The sequence below is a fragment of the Dama dama genome, chromosome 16 (assembly GCF_033118175.1).
Source record: "Dama dama isolate Ldn47 chromosome 16, ASM3311817v1, whole genome shotgun sequence".
Taxonomy (NCBI): domain Eukaryota; kingdom Metazoa; phylum Chordata; class Mammalia; order Artiodactyla; family Cervidae; genus Dama; species Dama dama.
Window position 1 is genome coordinate 21,365,311 of NC_083696.1, and position 15,630 is coordinate 21,380,940.

The window sequence follows — 15,630 nt, forward strand, 5'->3', positions numbered from 1 at the left end:
GCAATCTGGATTTCAGTTTGTGATTCATCCAGCTGGGCATGTCACATGATGTACTCTGCAGCAGAACAGATTAAGAAGAGGTGGCAAGGACACACAGAACTAGACCAAAAAAGGTCTTAATAACCTGGATAACCCAATGGTGTGATCACTCAAGTAGAACCAGACATCCTGGAATGTGAAGTCAAGTGGGCCTTAAGAAGCATTACTATAAACAAAACTAGTGCAGGTGATGGAATTCCAGCTGAACTATTTCAAATCCTAAAAGATGACGCTGTTAAAGTGCTCCACTCAATATGCCAACAAATTTGGAAAACTCAGCAGTGGCCACAGGACTGGAAAAGGTCAGTTTTCATTCAAATCCCAAAGAAAGACAAGGCTAAAGAATGTTCAAACCAAGAGCTTCCAGATGTACAAGCTGGATTTAGAAAAGGCAGAGGAACTAGAGATCCAACATCAGTTGGATCATAGAAAAGCTAGAGAATTCCAGAAAAACATCTACTTCTGCTTCATTGACTACAGGAAAGCCTTTGACTATGTGGTTCACAACAAACTGTGGAGAATTCTTCAAGAGATGGGAACATCAGCTCACCTTACCTGCCTGCCTCCTGAGAAACGTGTATACCAGTCAAGAAGCATACAGTTAGAACTGGACATGGGACAACAGACTGGTTCAAAATTGGGCAAGGAGTACATCAAGGCTGTATATTGTCATCCTGCTTATTTAACTTACATGCAGAGTACATCATGTGACATGCCCAGCTGGATGAATCACAAACTGAAATCCAGATTGCCGGGAAAAATATCAACAACCTCAGATACGCAGATGACACCACCCTAATGGCAGAAAGCAAAGAGAAACTAAAGAGCCTCTTGATGAAGGTGAAGGAGGAGAGTGGCTTAAAACTCAACATTCAAAAAATGAAGATCATGGCATCCAGTCCCATCACTTCATAGCCAACAGATGGGGAAAAAGTGGAAACAGTGGCAGACTTTATTCTGGGGCTCCAAAATCACTGCAGATGATGACTGCAACCATGAAATTAAAAGATGATTGCTGCTTGGAAGAAAAGCTATGACAAACCTAGACAACGTATGAGAAACCAGACACATCACTTTACTGACAAATGTCCATTTAGTCAAAGCTATAGTTTTTCCTGGAGTCATGTACAGATGTGAGAACTGGACCATAAAGAAGGCTGAGCACTGAAGAATTAATGCTTTCGAATTGTGGTGCGGGAGAAGACTCTTGAGAGTCCCTTGGACAACAAGGAGATCAAAACAGTCAATCCTAAAGGAAATCAACCCAGAATATTCATTGGAAGGACTGATGCTGAAGCTGAAGCTCCCATACTTTGGTCACCTGATGTAAAGAGCCAACTCATTGGAAAAGACCCTGATGCTGGGAAAGATTGAGGGTATGAAGAGAAGGGGGCAACAGAGGATGAGATGGTTGGATGGCATTGCTGACTCAGTGGACATCAGTTTGAGCAAACTGTGGGAGATAGTGAAGGACAGGAAAGCCTGGTGTGCTGCACGCTATGGGGTCATGAATAGTTGGACATGATTCAGCACCTGAACAACAACAATAGATTGGAGGGTCAGTGGCTTCAGAATTTTTAAAAATGTGTTTCTAGGAATCAAGAGAAATACTATTTGCACATATGGAAAAGGAGGAATGAAAAAGAGTTTACGGAAGCACTACTGTAAAAAAAAGTGAAAACTTAACATCTATTGATACAAAAATGATTAAACTATGGAATAGCCACAGTGTAGAAAATCATATTTCACTGACTTCAGGACATCATGAATGATAAACACCATTATTTTATGCATCATTAAAAAAGAAAAAAGTGCTCCTAATTAAACCATGACAAAAAAGTTTTCTTAACACTTATAATTTTTATTTTATATTTATTCAAAAAACCACATGAAACTTAAGACATGAATTTTTAATTCCATGTCACCCTCATGCATACATTAAAAGTATTCATCAAATAAATTGATTAAAACATATATAAATCTTCTTCTTGGAGTCGGAACCTTCTGAGTCATATGTAGAGTCAGAATCATTAATATTCCAGGCTGCTAACATCCTTTCTGCAAGCTTTGAAGCATATCCAGCAGGCAATGACAATTATATCACTACTACTGCCTAGATGATAGCAAGTGTAAGATGCATACCAATTTTAGTGATAATAACATGAATGAAAGAGTATGCCTTAGAATAATGAAAAAAGGGTATTATGCAGCAGCTAAAGGAGTCAAGGAAATTTCATACAGGCCACCTTGGAAAGTATTAATTCGTTCATACTGCCAAGGAAAATTAGCAAGTTGCCAAAAATATATAGTGTGAATTTATTTTCAGAAAAGTAAAACCAACCTCTATATTTCTGCAGCAGGCACTGAAAACTTGTTTAGCCCAAAGATATTCACCCCTCACTTTAACTATGTCATTCTGTACTTTGTTGTTGTTCAATCGCTAAGTCGTGTCCGATTCTTTGCAACCCCTTGGATTGCAGCACATCAGGTTTCCCTGTCTTTCACTATCTCCAGAGTTTGCTCAAACTCAAATCCATTGAGTCGGTGATGATGTCCAATCATCTCATCCTCTGTCATCCCCTTCTCCTCCTGCCCCCAATCTTTCCCAGCATGAGGGTCTTTTCCAATGAGTTGGCTGTTTACATCAGGTGGCCAACGTGTTGGAGCTTCAGCATCAGTCCTTCCAATGAATATTCAGGGTTGATTTCCTTTAGGACTGACTGGTTTGATCTCCTTGCTGTCCAAAGGACTCTCAGGAGTCTATATTTTAGATGCTTAAAAAGTAAATTATTAATATTTCCCTAGATTCCCTTGTCTTACTTTTTTTTCTCTTTTGGCCACTCAGCATTCAGGGATCTTAGTTTCCCCACCAGGGATGGAACCCCATGCTCCCTATAGTGGAAGCATGGAGTCGTAACCCCGTGACCACCAAGGGCTCCAGACTCCCTTGTTGATAGAAGGGTCACGTGATACAGTCTGGCCAATGAGTTGTAGGCAGATGTTCCAGTCGGCTTTCTTTCCTGAATTAAAATATAAAACTTCACAAGATAGCTTTTGTCCTTTCCTGTCCAATATATGGACTCAGTTTTAGAGAAGCAGCAATCACCTTGTGACCATAAGTACAAACGTGTGGATGGTGAAACCAAGACAGAGTCTGCTGGCTCTACACTACCTGCCCTTGGGTTTCCTTTCAAATGAGACTAAAAATCTGCTTTCTTTTGCTGGTTATTCAGTTGGCAGAATAAAGTCCTAACTGCTACAAATCAGTGTATAGATCGATTTTTAAGTGTCAGAGCAAAATGAACGCTAAATTGATGAGTGGAGGTGGAAAAAGAATTCAGAAGGGGACTTTCCCTTCATTTTTAGTTTTTGAATTTTTTACATCATAAAGGTATTCACATATTACCCATTTAGCTCAAAAAATTATTTCTGTAAGATTTATGTCAGAAATGAAAGCGACTCTGACAAGAAAGGCTCTTAATATGGGGCAGCATCTCAGGCTGAGGTAAACGACTAAAGGAAAGAAAGTTTTTCCACTGAGCTATCAGTTTACTCTTCATTCAAAAAAGTTAATCTGGCTTGATTTATTTGTTCTGAGAAAGTGCAGACTGCTTCATAGTGAGTACCAGTTCCTTTTCTAAAGGCTCACAAACTACTTTTTTTTTTAGGCAGTACTGCTTGACTTGTGGGATCTTAGTTCCCCCATAAGGAATCAAACCTATAGCCTCAGCAGTGAAAGCGTGGCGTCCTAACCACCGCACTGCCAGGAAATTCTCCTCACAAACTACCTTTGATACGATCCATCCTGGGTTTGTATTGGTGCTCAGTAAAATTCAAGATTATTAGAGTCCATTTTTCAAGATCTACTTTTTTCTCCTTTCTAAAAGCAGAGTATTTTCCAATCTCTAATTTCCTTTTACTTCTACGGTTCTCTGATATTTTCCAAAGATTACCAGCATAAAAACTGCATACAAAAGATTCTGGCACACAAAAAAACACATTACGATGATACTTAATGATACTAACATTGATGATAGTAATAGCACTTATCACTTATTGGGCGTTTCTGACATTGTGCCAAATACTTTACACACACTGTCTGATGTCATCTTCACAAAAATCCTGTGAAGCCCACAACTATTACCAGGTCCACTTTACAGAGGCAGACACAGAAGCTCGGGCAGGTAACTTACCCAAAGCCACGTAGGCACGAGGTGTCAGAACACTGGGACCTCCAAAGCATCAGCTCTTGAACACCGAGCTTAATTGGAAAAAAAAGGCAAAATCAGTAAAAATGTGAACTGACCAACAAATTGTCTTTGTGTACCCTGCAAACACCCACTAACCTGGCCCATCTCCTCTCTCCCGGCGGAGCCAGACCTGACCTCCATCCGGATCTTTTCCGTATTTCCCTTATCACCTCAGGCTAAGCTCCTCAGGCTCCACCCCTCCCCGGACCGTTGCACCTTCTGCGCAAGCGCACTGTGGCCGGGAGCTTGCCCACTGCTCCGCGCGTCCCCGAGAGCTACGGACCCGAGCCGAGGGAGCGCGCCGAGCGGGGCCGCGCCCAGAGGTGGGCAGGGCTTCCATGTAACTGGCGGAGACACGCGAGCCCAGGACTTGCGGAATGAATGGCGGGGATTATAAGGATTCTACTCGCTCGGGAGTTGCCACAAGAAGTTTCCATTGCACAAGTATTTCATCCAGCCATCTATTTATTCCAGAAATATGTATTAGTGGCTACTGAGTGCGGGTATCTACTTAGCATGAAGATGTGCCCACAGGGCTCCCGAGCTTGAATAGATACTTGGGAACGTGCGGGAGCGGGGTTCCTTGAGCCTCACCCCCTAACCCCCAACACAGAACTCCCGTACTGCGGGAGGAAAAGCAGGCCCAAGTCAAGGGTTCAGATCTGCACCTACCTGAGAAATAGATCCCGCTTGTCTCTAGACTTGGTCCATGCTCTTCTCTTCTCCCAGTCACTTGTACTGACCCCATCCGCCCTTATGTCAGGGTCCTGTCAATTCTGCTTTCCAGAAGCTTACGCTCTAGCGGGGTTAGAACGCTGCAGCATGATACAGACGAGGAAAGGAGGCACTCAAAAGAGGAATGAATAGCTAAGGATGGGTCTGTAGAAGGCAGACGATTAATCCTCATGCTGGTTAATCCTCACTGTGGTCCAAAGGGGGGCTAGATAATGATAGAACCAGTGTTCAAAATACTTGAGAAGTGTGGGCCCTCTCTCAGGGAGCTCACGATGTTTCAAGAAAGAGAGGGGCGGAGAGTGGAATAAAAGAAATAAAGAGGTGGAAACAGGAGGCTGCGCTGTTTACTAGAAGGAAACGAAATAAATAATGAATGTAATTTTGTTTGCTTGCTTATTTGTATTTTTGTGATAACTATTTTATTGCATTCCTGTTTTCTCCAAAGTTGAGTCATTTCTTGAATCTGGAACAAATTGTGCTATTTTTGCATAAGTTCTTCTTTTCTCAAGGTCTGTCTCATGTCATTCCTCTGCCCTCCCTCTCAGGCTTTCCTTTCCCTGCCTTCCAGCTTCCTCTAATAATTGTTTAACAAATGCTAAATTTTAGAAATGGTTTCTGCTCTCAGTGTTCAGCTTCTAAAGCATCTTCCTTTATTTCCGGAATCTACAGTCTTTAATTCACTAAAAAACAGTCAGCCCTTCTCCTCCTTTTTTACTTTTTGATTAATTATTATTAATTTTATAACTTCCCAGTTCCAAAAAGCTTTTCTCCTAATTCCATCTTACAAGCAAGTGATCTAGTACACTCCTTGACACTGCCATCGCCTCCAAACTGCTATATCCCATATATATATATGTGGGATATATATATATATATATATATATCTCAATAAGTCTTGTCAGTTTCACGTCCCTAAAATTTCTCAAACTTTTCTTTGTCTCACCATATCTGCCCACTACCTTAGTTTAAGCATTCATCTGAATCCCTGGTATAACCACATCCATTTCATTTTTCCCTTCCTGTTAATCCATTCTTCCCAGAGTAATTTTCTTGAGAAACAAAATCTAATCTGTCATTGGATGCCTAATACCTACCAATGACTTACCTTCGCTTTAAGGATAAAAACCAAAATCCTTAGCAGGACTTACAATGCCCTGCCAAAATCTGTACTCACTCTGATTCTATTCTCTCCTTTGTCTATTTCACACACTGCCTTCTTTCAGTTCTTTGAATGTGTTCTCACCTCAAGGGACTTTGCACATCCTATTCTCTCTGCTTAGAATGTTCTTTTCCTTACTTGCAACATTACTTGTTAGTCACACTTTTCCCAATATTACTGAGGAAAAATTGACAATATAGTTGTATATACTTAAAGGGTAAAATGAGATTTGATCTATTTATCAAATGATTAGAATAATTACCAAGGTGAAGATAATTAATACATTCATCACCTCACACAACTCTTTTTTTCACGTAAGAATGCTTGTGATGTACTGTCTCGTAATTTTCAAGTATATAATACCATATTATTAGCTATAGTCAACATGCTTCCACATTCACACCAATGTTTGTAATCTCTTGTCTTTTTTATTATAGCCATCTTAACCTGTGTGATGGGAAACAGTGGAAACATTGACAGACTTTATTTTTATGGGCTCCAAAATCACTGCAGATGGTGATTGCAGCCATGAAATTAAAAGACGCTTACTCCTTGAAAGGAAAGTTATGACCAACCTAGATAGCATATTAAAAAGCAGAGACATTACTTTGCCAACAAAGGTCTGTCTAGTCAAGGCTATGGTTTTTCCAGTGGTCATGTAAGGATGTGAGATTTGGACTATAAAGAAAGCTGAGTGCCGAAGAATTGATGCTTTTGAACTGTGGTGTTGGAGAAGACTCTTGAGAGTCCCTTGAACTGCAAGGAGATCCAACCAGTCCATCCTAAAGGAGATCAGTCCTGGGTGTTCATTGGAAGGACTGATGCTGAAGCTGAAACTCCAATACTTTGGCCACCTCATGTGAAGAGTTGACTCATCAGAAAAGACCCTGATGCTGGGAGGGATGGGGGCAGGAGGAGAAGGGGACGACAGAGGATGAGATGACTGGATGGCATCACCAACTCCTTGGACATGAGTTTGAGTAAACTCCGGGAGTCGGTGATGGACAAGGAGGGCTGGCGTGCTGCGATTCATAGGGTTGCAAAGAGTCGGACACAGCTGAGTGACTGAACTGAACTGAACAGAACCTGTGTGAGGTGATATCTCACTGTGGTTTTGATTTTCATTTCCCTGATGCTTAGTGGTGTTGAGCATCTTTTCACTTGGACCATTAGAATGTCTTCTTTGAACTCATCACATTCTAAACAACTGCACATCCTTTAGATCTCAGATTCAACATCACTTCTCAAGAGAAAATTTCTCAGATTCCCAGCGCAGGTCATCACAGAGATAAATTCTGGCAAGTAAGCAAGAAAGTGTATGTGCTTGGAATTCCATTTGCTCTTCTGGATGTACTCTTCGCTTTTCTTTGCTATGCATAATACCCAAGGGAGCCAACCTGTGCAGACCACACCAAAGTCTCCTTGGCCCCATGGCTTCTGACTGGGGAGAACAGTATGAGTGGGGTGCATAGGCAGGAGCTCAGAATCAGGTGGGGTGTCTTGGCTTTTATCCCCCTGCTTCCTCCTTTCGGGTCCCTGAAGACTAGCTGCTTCCTCAACCAAGTACTTACTAGGTTTCTGTCAGGCAGGAGTTTCTGCCAACTTTCTTGATTTCCAGGTTCCTGTAATTGCCCCTCCTTCCTCCTGTCCCAACTTCAGGCCCATAGGTACCATCAGCAATGTGGTCACATACTCCATTATTACTTGTGGCTTCTGTAATCTCTGCCCACTCTTTTGTAAACAGATCTCGTGTTAAACACTCCTCAAATTACTGTCTCCAAGTGTGTCCTCTGTTTCCCCTGAGGACCCTGATAGAGACATTGCCCCTAGGGATTTTTTAGATAACTAAAATTTACATTATTGGTGTTAAAACCCTTCTTCTGGCCAAAAATAAGGGATTATCTAATCTATTGTATTTACAAAATGGATTGCTATTGGTTACTGAAAAATCATATTTTTGAAAAATAGAAACAGGATACAAAGGAATATACTGAATTTGATCTCAGTTTTATAAAACCAAAGAAAATAAACTAAAACAAATGTGTGTGTATAAAAGAGTCAACATATGTGTTGTCAGAATGGTAATAACTCCTTTCAGAGTGACAGGGTTATTTTTTCTTTATGATTTTTCTATTTTTTTCCTCAGTTGTCTGCAATAGTGCTACATTACCATGATGATGAAATATATATATATGTTATTTTAAAACATTTTTTTCTTGATCCAATACAAGTTATAAAAGTAATTAATCAATTAAAGTGAAAGTTAAATAAGACAATGAAAGTATATTGCCTAGCATATGTGCCTATTAGTTGGCACAGAGAAGGCATTCAATATGTCAAAATAGCTTCTTATTACAAATCATGTTTTACATACCTCTCTGCCTTATGAAACTAAATACAGAGAATAGAAAGTAGGTTTTTTGAATGACTCAGGATATTAATCATTATACTGTACTTTAATATTATAGCCTGATGCTCTGAGCTCAGTTCAATCCTATCATTTAGCATATAAGAAAATGTTTAATATGGAATCATCCTCAGAGGGCTCAAGTGACTTCGTTGAGGCCATGTACTGCTAATTAGTGCTCTCAGCTCACCCTCTCCTCCAAAGACTTCCTCCAAGACATCCTTCCTTCCCTCCAGAGAAATACTTCTTTTCCTGTATTTGTCACTACCCACAACTTAGTTAATACTATTACAGGCTTCTTGTTAAGTAATTATGTCTATTTCTATCTTGATCATAGTATACCATGTACAATTTTTTCTTCTCTCTCCTTGTCTCAGTTCTATTTTGGTTCTGGAAATGGAACTAATCTGGTAAAATAAGTGCTAGTGATAGAACACAATAAAATGACATCAGAAAGTTTCAGAAGAAAATTAACTTTAAAAAAGAATGAATGCCATCAACTTTTAGAGATCATCAACAAGTCTTTCACTCATCTTCAGAAATCACACAGATGGGACTTCCTGACAGTCCAGTGGTTAACACTCTGTGCTTCCAATGCAGGGGCACAAGTTCAATCCCTGGTCAGGGCCCTAAGATCCCACATGCCCTGTGGCCAAAAAAATTTCTTTTTAAGATTTAAAAAGATGATAATTGGAAAAAAAAAAAAGAAATCACACAAATGTGTATTGTCACCTTTTTTTCCAACTCTTTATCCTAACAGTACTTTGGTAATATATACTTTATATATGAAAAAATGAACAGATTTAAGTGTAAAGCTTATTGAATTGTGACAGATACACTTGTGCAACCAATGTCTAGATCAATATAAAGCAAAGACTTGTAAAAAAAGAAAGACAGAGAGCATTGCATTTCACCCAGTTCTGCAAAGATTAACTTGCTGCAGTTGTTGACTGACAGTACATTCTACTTCAGAGGAAATTAAGGTGATAACAGGATGAAGCACTCTGTGCTTCAGACAGAAGAAATTAAAATGATAGCAGGATGCTCTGTGCTTTGGACAAGCAGGGTCTTACACAGTTAGATGTGTCTCAGGAAGAATCTTAGTGAATGAAGTTTCTTACAACTTTCCATACATTGAAAAGCACCAAAATCATTAACTCAATACATCCGTTCTTGATGACTAGCAGTAATCTGTTACCAAGATACATAGTATACTTGACTGCATGTATTCCCCAGACAAAAATCATATATGTTAGTTTCCCCAGCTATCTCTTCAGAGCAGTTTCTCAGAGCTACTGAAAGGCTCTCACTCGGGTTATAGTCTTCAATAAGACCCTAAATGAAACTTAGCTCACAGCTCTCACATTGTGCAATTTTCTTTCGGTCTGTAGTCCTTCACCTCAGAAAATTCCATGTTTTTCTATGCCCTGAACCCTCCCTCCCCTGACTCCCTGCCATGGCACAACACAACCACTATTCTGATTTCTTAACTTGCTTTTGTCTGTTCTTGAACTTCCTATAAATGGAATGTGTGCTGTTATGTATATCAATTGTTCCTTCCTTTATGTTGCTGTAGGATTCAACTGTATGAATATACCACAATTTCTTTCTCCATTCTTCTGTCAATAGACAGTGGAGTTATTTCCAGTTTGGGTTATTATGAATAAAGCTGCCTTGAATATTCTGGTACAAGTACAAATAAAGTGATGAATACGGAAAGTGTAAAAAAGCTTTGTGGCAAGTGTAAAAAAGGTTCGTGTACATGGTACAAGTTTCTTAACATGTTAAACTGCCTTTGAAATCTTTTATTGTTACTTTGATTAAGTAGATAGCTATTGTGTCACAGTGAATGTAAACTGGTACCAAACTGGAATTTGGTTTTCTCTCCCTGATTAAAAGAACAAAGTTTTCTTGGAAAATGGCTTTTGATAACGGACTATGTAGATTTCTTTGCCTTCATATTTGTTTTTTAAATCTTTTCTTACTTCGATAAAATGAATGAATACTATTTCACAAAGCTCTATGAAGACTATGGCACACATAGACAAAGCTCATTTTGCTTCTACAAAATTAACCCTTCATCAGGGACTTTAAAATGGATAAACAATGGCTGTAAACCAAGCAGTTGGGGCGCTGGGAAATCCAATATGGATGCTTGGCTTTTCCTGGCTCCCTGACAAACCTCACTTTTATTTGATAGGATAAGGCTTTTCCTGGCTGCAGGGTTAGTGTCTCACAATGGAGAAAAAATGATTAAGACATGTTTTCTACAATCCTCAGTGATCAAGGCACCCACTTTACTGGACAAACCATACAAGCATTACAGTTTTCATGACTCTTTGTCTGACATACTGCTGGCTTCTAATCTTTGTTTTCAGATATAAAGAGGCTCTTCTCCTCAAGTTACTGATGGTTTAAAGCCACTTAGTAATTTACACCTGTGGGTAAAATTATAACTTTTTTCTCTCTGTCTTGTCCTTCCAGAAATTGGAGACACTGGGTTCTGAACAGATTTATCAGGTAAATAAAAAGACTGTCTCCCAACATATACAGAAATCTCAAAGTATACTGGAGACCTCTAAAAGAAAAATCCACCTCAATAAAAATTGATGTCAGTCCTATGGCATCTGTAGTCAATGGACCAAACTTATTTTAGAAAGAAAATTAGTTTTGACTATATATAATAAAAATGGGAATAATTGTAGAAAAATATTATGTTTCACTGAATACTAAGTTCTAGTTTTGTTAATTAAGATCTGTATTTACTAAGACTCATTTCTGAAATAGTTCCTTGTGGCTATGTTATATTGCTAAGAGGTTTAATTAAGTTATTGAAAAGGACACTCTGAGTTTGTTTCTAAAGCTTATCTCTAAAGCCTATCTTATCTCTAATCCAATCTTTGAATAAAGATCAGATCCTTCAAGATCTGCAACCAGGAGATTAACAGCAGGCTATAGTCATGTAACAAACTAAGTCAGATGACTTGGAGATATCACTGGGATATACCTAATGGAAGTTCTTTACTTAAGTTCTTACTTATGATTTTACTATTAGTGCTAACTATATTGTTTTCTACATTGCCTGTTTCAAAAATTGTTGTCCCTTACATTATCAATTGTGTGACTGAGCCACTGATATAATGATGGAATACAGTTCCATATGAAATCCATAATTGTAGCAGTGTGACTCTCTATATTAGAAGAAACAACAAGAGGAAATGTTTTCCTGGACCAAGAGGCTAGTAAGACGGGTGTGATCCAGAGACTTTTGCTATTCACAAGGCCTAGTCCAGTAGCAGCACAGAGTGGCCAATCTGTGAAATCTCTGACAGACCTGGGAATCAGCCTTCCCAGCACCATGGGACAAGATGGTCATGAAATGCCCCAAACGATGGTCAAACTCATGGCCATAATGGGGCCCTGCTGACTGGAAACTGGCACTTGCCAACTTCCTCTACAAAGATTAAATCATGGACATTATAGCTGTTGAACTTTAACATCCCCTGAAAGGAGTTCAGGGTGGAAATCAGAAATTAGGCATTCACCCTGTGTTCTTGGAAAAATGGACAAAACAGGCCTTCAGATAGTTCGATATTTTCAGGTAAAAATTTTCTTGAGCCCCAATTCTTGCATCTTCTCATACCTAGAAAAACACTAAAATTGTTAACAGTGACAACTACAATGGCTTATATGTTAATACCACAGTAAGAGGCTAAAGCATACTTGGACAAACTTAGACAACTGGCTGCCTGGCTATAAGTCTACATAAAGCACCTATCTACTTTGGGTTAGATACACATTCGCTTAAAAAGAAATGATGAGATTTATTTTGTCTGTTAAAGTTCAAGCTGTCACTCTTTCGACTACTTCTGAGAACTGGGTTTGCTATACCTACATTCAAAATGTATATGACCACACCAAATGTCTCCATTCTCACAGACAGGGCAACCCAAGTGTTGACTCTGTCTAGACCAAGATCAAATTTACTCCCAAATGTAACCTGATTCTTATTCTTGCTTGGACTGCTGACTATAATAATTCTTTTACTGATTTTTGGTTTCTGCCTTTTTAATCTACTTGTCTAGTTTGTTCTTCCTAAAGGATACAATGGCTTCCCAAAGTAACAGTGATGTAGAGATTCTGGTCACTCTTCAAGATGGACTCCCCTGATGTTCCACTCTGGTCATAGATCCAGTCTTGATTTGGGAACTGTAGTTTCCCCAAATCCACAGACTCTTGGGAATGTGTAGTCTGTGGGCCTAGCCTAGTGGAAAACTACTCTAGTAGTTATTCTTACTGTTTGCACCTTGTATCCTTAATTGTCTAATGAATTTTGTATCTAAGCAACTTGAGGAATTTAAGTTGCAAATGATTGTTCATTCTTCTACAATTTTCTACTGCCTCCTCTAGCTATTACTTGGGGCCCCTGGATCAGAAACACTAAATAAAAGAGTAAGAAGAATATGTTGCTTCAGCTACTTAGGGCCAGTGCCCCTCACCAACATGAAGCAGTTAAAGACAGATTTCTTCACCCCTTTCCCATCAGCAACAATATTCTCCTAAAAGAAAAAGAGGAGAATAAGAGAGCTAAACCTTGGGCAGTTAGCCCAAGGCCCTTAAAGGAGGAGGCAGCAAACATTCCTTTATCCAATCTTTTGCCTTAGTCAGGTAGGACATGTTTCTTTTAAGCCCTGTACTGGTATTGCAACAATATATCTCCTTTGAGACCTGGCCTTCTTTAGGTCCAGAACCAATGATTACAAAGCACAATATATCTTACTCACGGGTATGCTTTTCTTAGACTCTACGTTAATGATTTGTTGCGGTCCTTTAATGGACCGGAACCTGGTAGTCCAGAGTCCACGATAAGAAAGCAAAAGAGAAAAAGAGGCTAGTATTCCCTGGGTTATGCAGAGAACCAATAAAGCCCTAGGACAGGGCTTGTACCACTCACGTAGGCACAGAGCATCCTCTCGAAGAGGTCTTGAAAGTCCAGGCAGGAAAGTGAGCTCGGCAGGCTTCATCGCTCCAGAGAATTAGCCAGAGGGTGAAAGAGAGAAAGAACGACATGGGGACCCAAGTCTCTGATGGAGCAAGGGTGCTTTATTGAACTCTGTTTGCGTATATATACTGTTTTACAAAAAAAGGTAACTTCTTCAGCAAAGATAAAGATCAAAAGACCAGACTTACAAGTTACCAGGGAAATAAGAAGTAATAGGGGTCATAAAGCCAGGAGACAATTCATATCAAAAGAAAGAGGGTTGTAAATAATCACTTTCACCGTATGGAAAAGCTAATGAAGGAAATCCATGCATGCATTCCATCTCATGACCTCAGTCCTGGGAGCAGCATGCCGCTACACTCGTTCCTCTCGTTCCACTCGGCCCACAGTTACCAGGAACCGATAAGGAACAGAGGGCTCATGAGAGACGGAAAACAGCACACAGGAGTCCTACTGTTAAACGTTCCCTGACAATGATTATAATTGTAACAAATCTTGTCTGGGAGCCTGTTTGTCAACAACAATTTATCTTGCCCAGAAACACGGTGCTCCAGAACTCCTTCCTTCTGGCTAATCTTGTACTGAAGTTATCTCAGGATGTATGACTTGGGAAAGGGTCTGGTGGAACTCTTACAACCTCGAAATGTTCTTTTTATCTATTTTCAGCAGTCAGTTAAGAAGTATATAGTTCAGTTGTGTCCGACTCTGCGACCTCATGGACTGCAGCACGCCAGGCTTCCCTGTCCATAACCAATTCCTGGAGCTTACTCAAACTCATGTCCATCGAGTCAGTGGTGCCATTCAACCATCTCATCCTCTGTCGTCCCCTTCTCTTCCCACCTTCAGTCTTTCCCAGCATCAGGGTCTTTTCCTGTGTCTGTTCTTCGCATCAGGTGGCCAAAGTATTGGAGTTTCAGCTTCAACATCAGTCCTTCCAATGAACATTCAGGACTGATTTCCTTTAGGATAGACTGGTTGGATCTCTTGCAGTCCAAGGGACTCTCAAGAGTCTTCACCAACACCAGAGTTGTTTTTTTTTTTTTAAAGCAGAGCATTATATACTTCTCATATATAACAACCTGCTTAAAAACTAGTGACGGTGGGTACTCTCCTACCCCCTTTTGCTGGAGGCTTTCTCTACCCTTTTCACTCTAATAAAACTTTGTTACACAAAACGCTGAGTGACTGAGACTGTGTTTCAGTCAAGACTGAAATTTTTGTGAAATTTTAGTTTTGAAATTTTCTCCTTCAGAGACCAGGAATACCGGCACCATTCATCATAAGCTTTCAGTTTCAGGTGAGGGGCAGGTGGGACCTACTTCTTAAGGTCCTCGAGTTCATACTTCGCTCTAAGTTAACAAGGGCTCACCCCATGCCCCTTCCAGGATCTAGCTTGAAGGCCACACGTGACTCTGGGGACCACTCAAAAAAGGTAACCTAGGGCTTGGGAAAACCTCCTCAGCGCCATCTGGGAGAGAAAGTGATAACAACACTGATCTCCCTCTGGAAAGTCCCCTTCCTGCCTGCTCACAGGCAAGTGAGGAAACCAAGGGGGCTCTGGAAGGACCCCCGCCTGGGGGCATCCATAACGCCCTCAGAGGTTCCTCTGACTGGACAGGACGACCAGCCACCTCTCAGGCTCCCACAGACAATTTTGTTGGCAGAACTGGCACAGTGAGCCTGTGGTGGGAGTGGACAAATGCAACTTGGAGCCTAGTCAAAGTCCAGAAACAGCCAAGAATGAGCCACAGAGGGAAGCTGGGTAGCAAGCCTCCCCAGCATCTTGCTCTAGCATGACAGTCATGGACCTCCTTGACTGTCTGTGGAGCAGGCCCTGCATGGTAAGGTAATTTTGAACCTAGAGTACTTATTAAATCCCAAATCATTAATATTGATATGCTGCTGCTGTTAAGTCGCTCCGTCGTGTCCAACTCTGTGCGACCCCATAGACGGCAGCCCACCAGGCTCCCCCGTCCCTGGGATTCTCCAGGCAAGAACACTGAAAGGGTTGCCATTTCCTTCTCCAATGCATGAAAGT

At 40.4% G+C, this 15,630-nt stretch overlaps 1 protein-coding gene across 1 annotated transcript in view; it reads right to left on the reverse strand.

The window, feature by feature from the left end:
- Positions 1–4,432, reverse strand: part of MSANTD3 (Myb/SANT DNA binding domain containing 3) — a 31,244-nt gene extending 26,812 nt beyond the window's left edge. The window contains exons 1-2 of the mRNA XM_061163537.1: positions 4,386–4,432; positions 4,233–4,300 (exon numbers count right to left, since the gene is read on the reverse strand). The gene's annotated coding sequence lies outside the window, so the exon portion shown is untranslated. The remainder of the gene's footprint in view (positions 1–4,232; positions 4,301–4,385) is intronic.
- Positions 4,433–15,630: the final 11,198 nt, after the last annotated feature.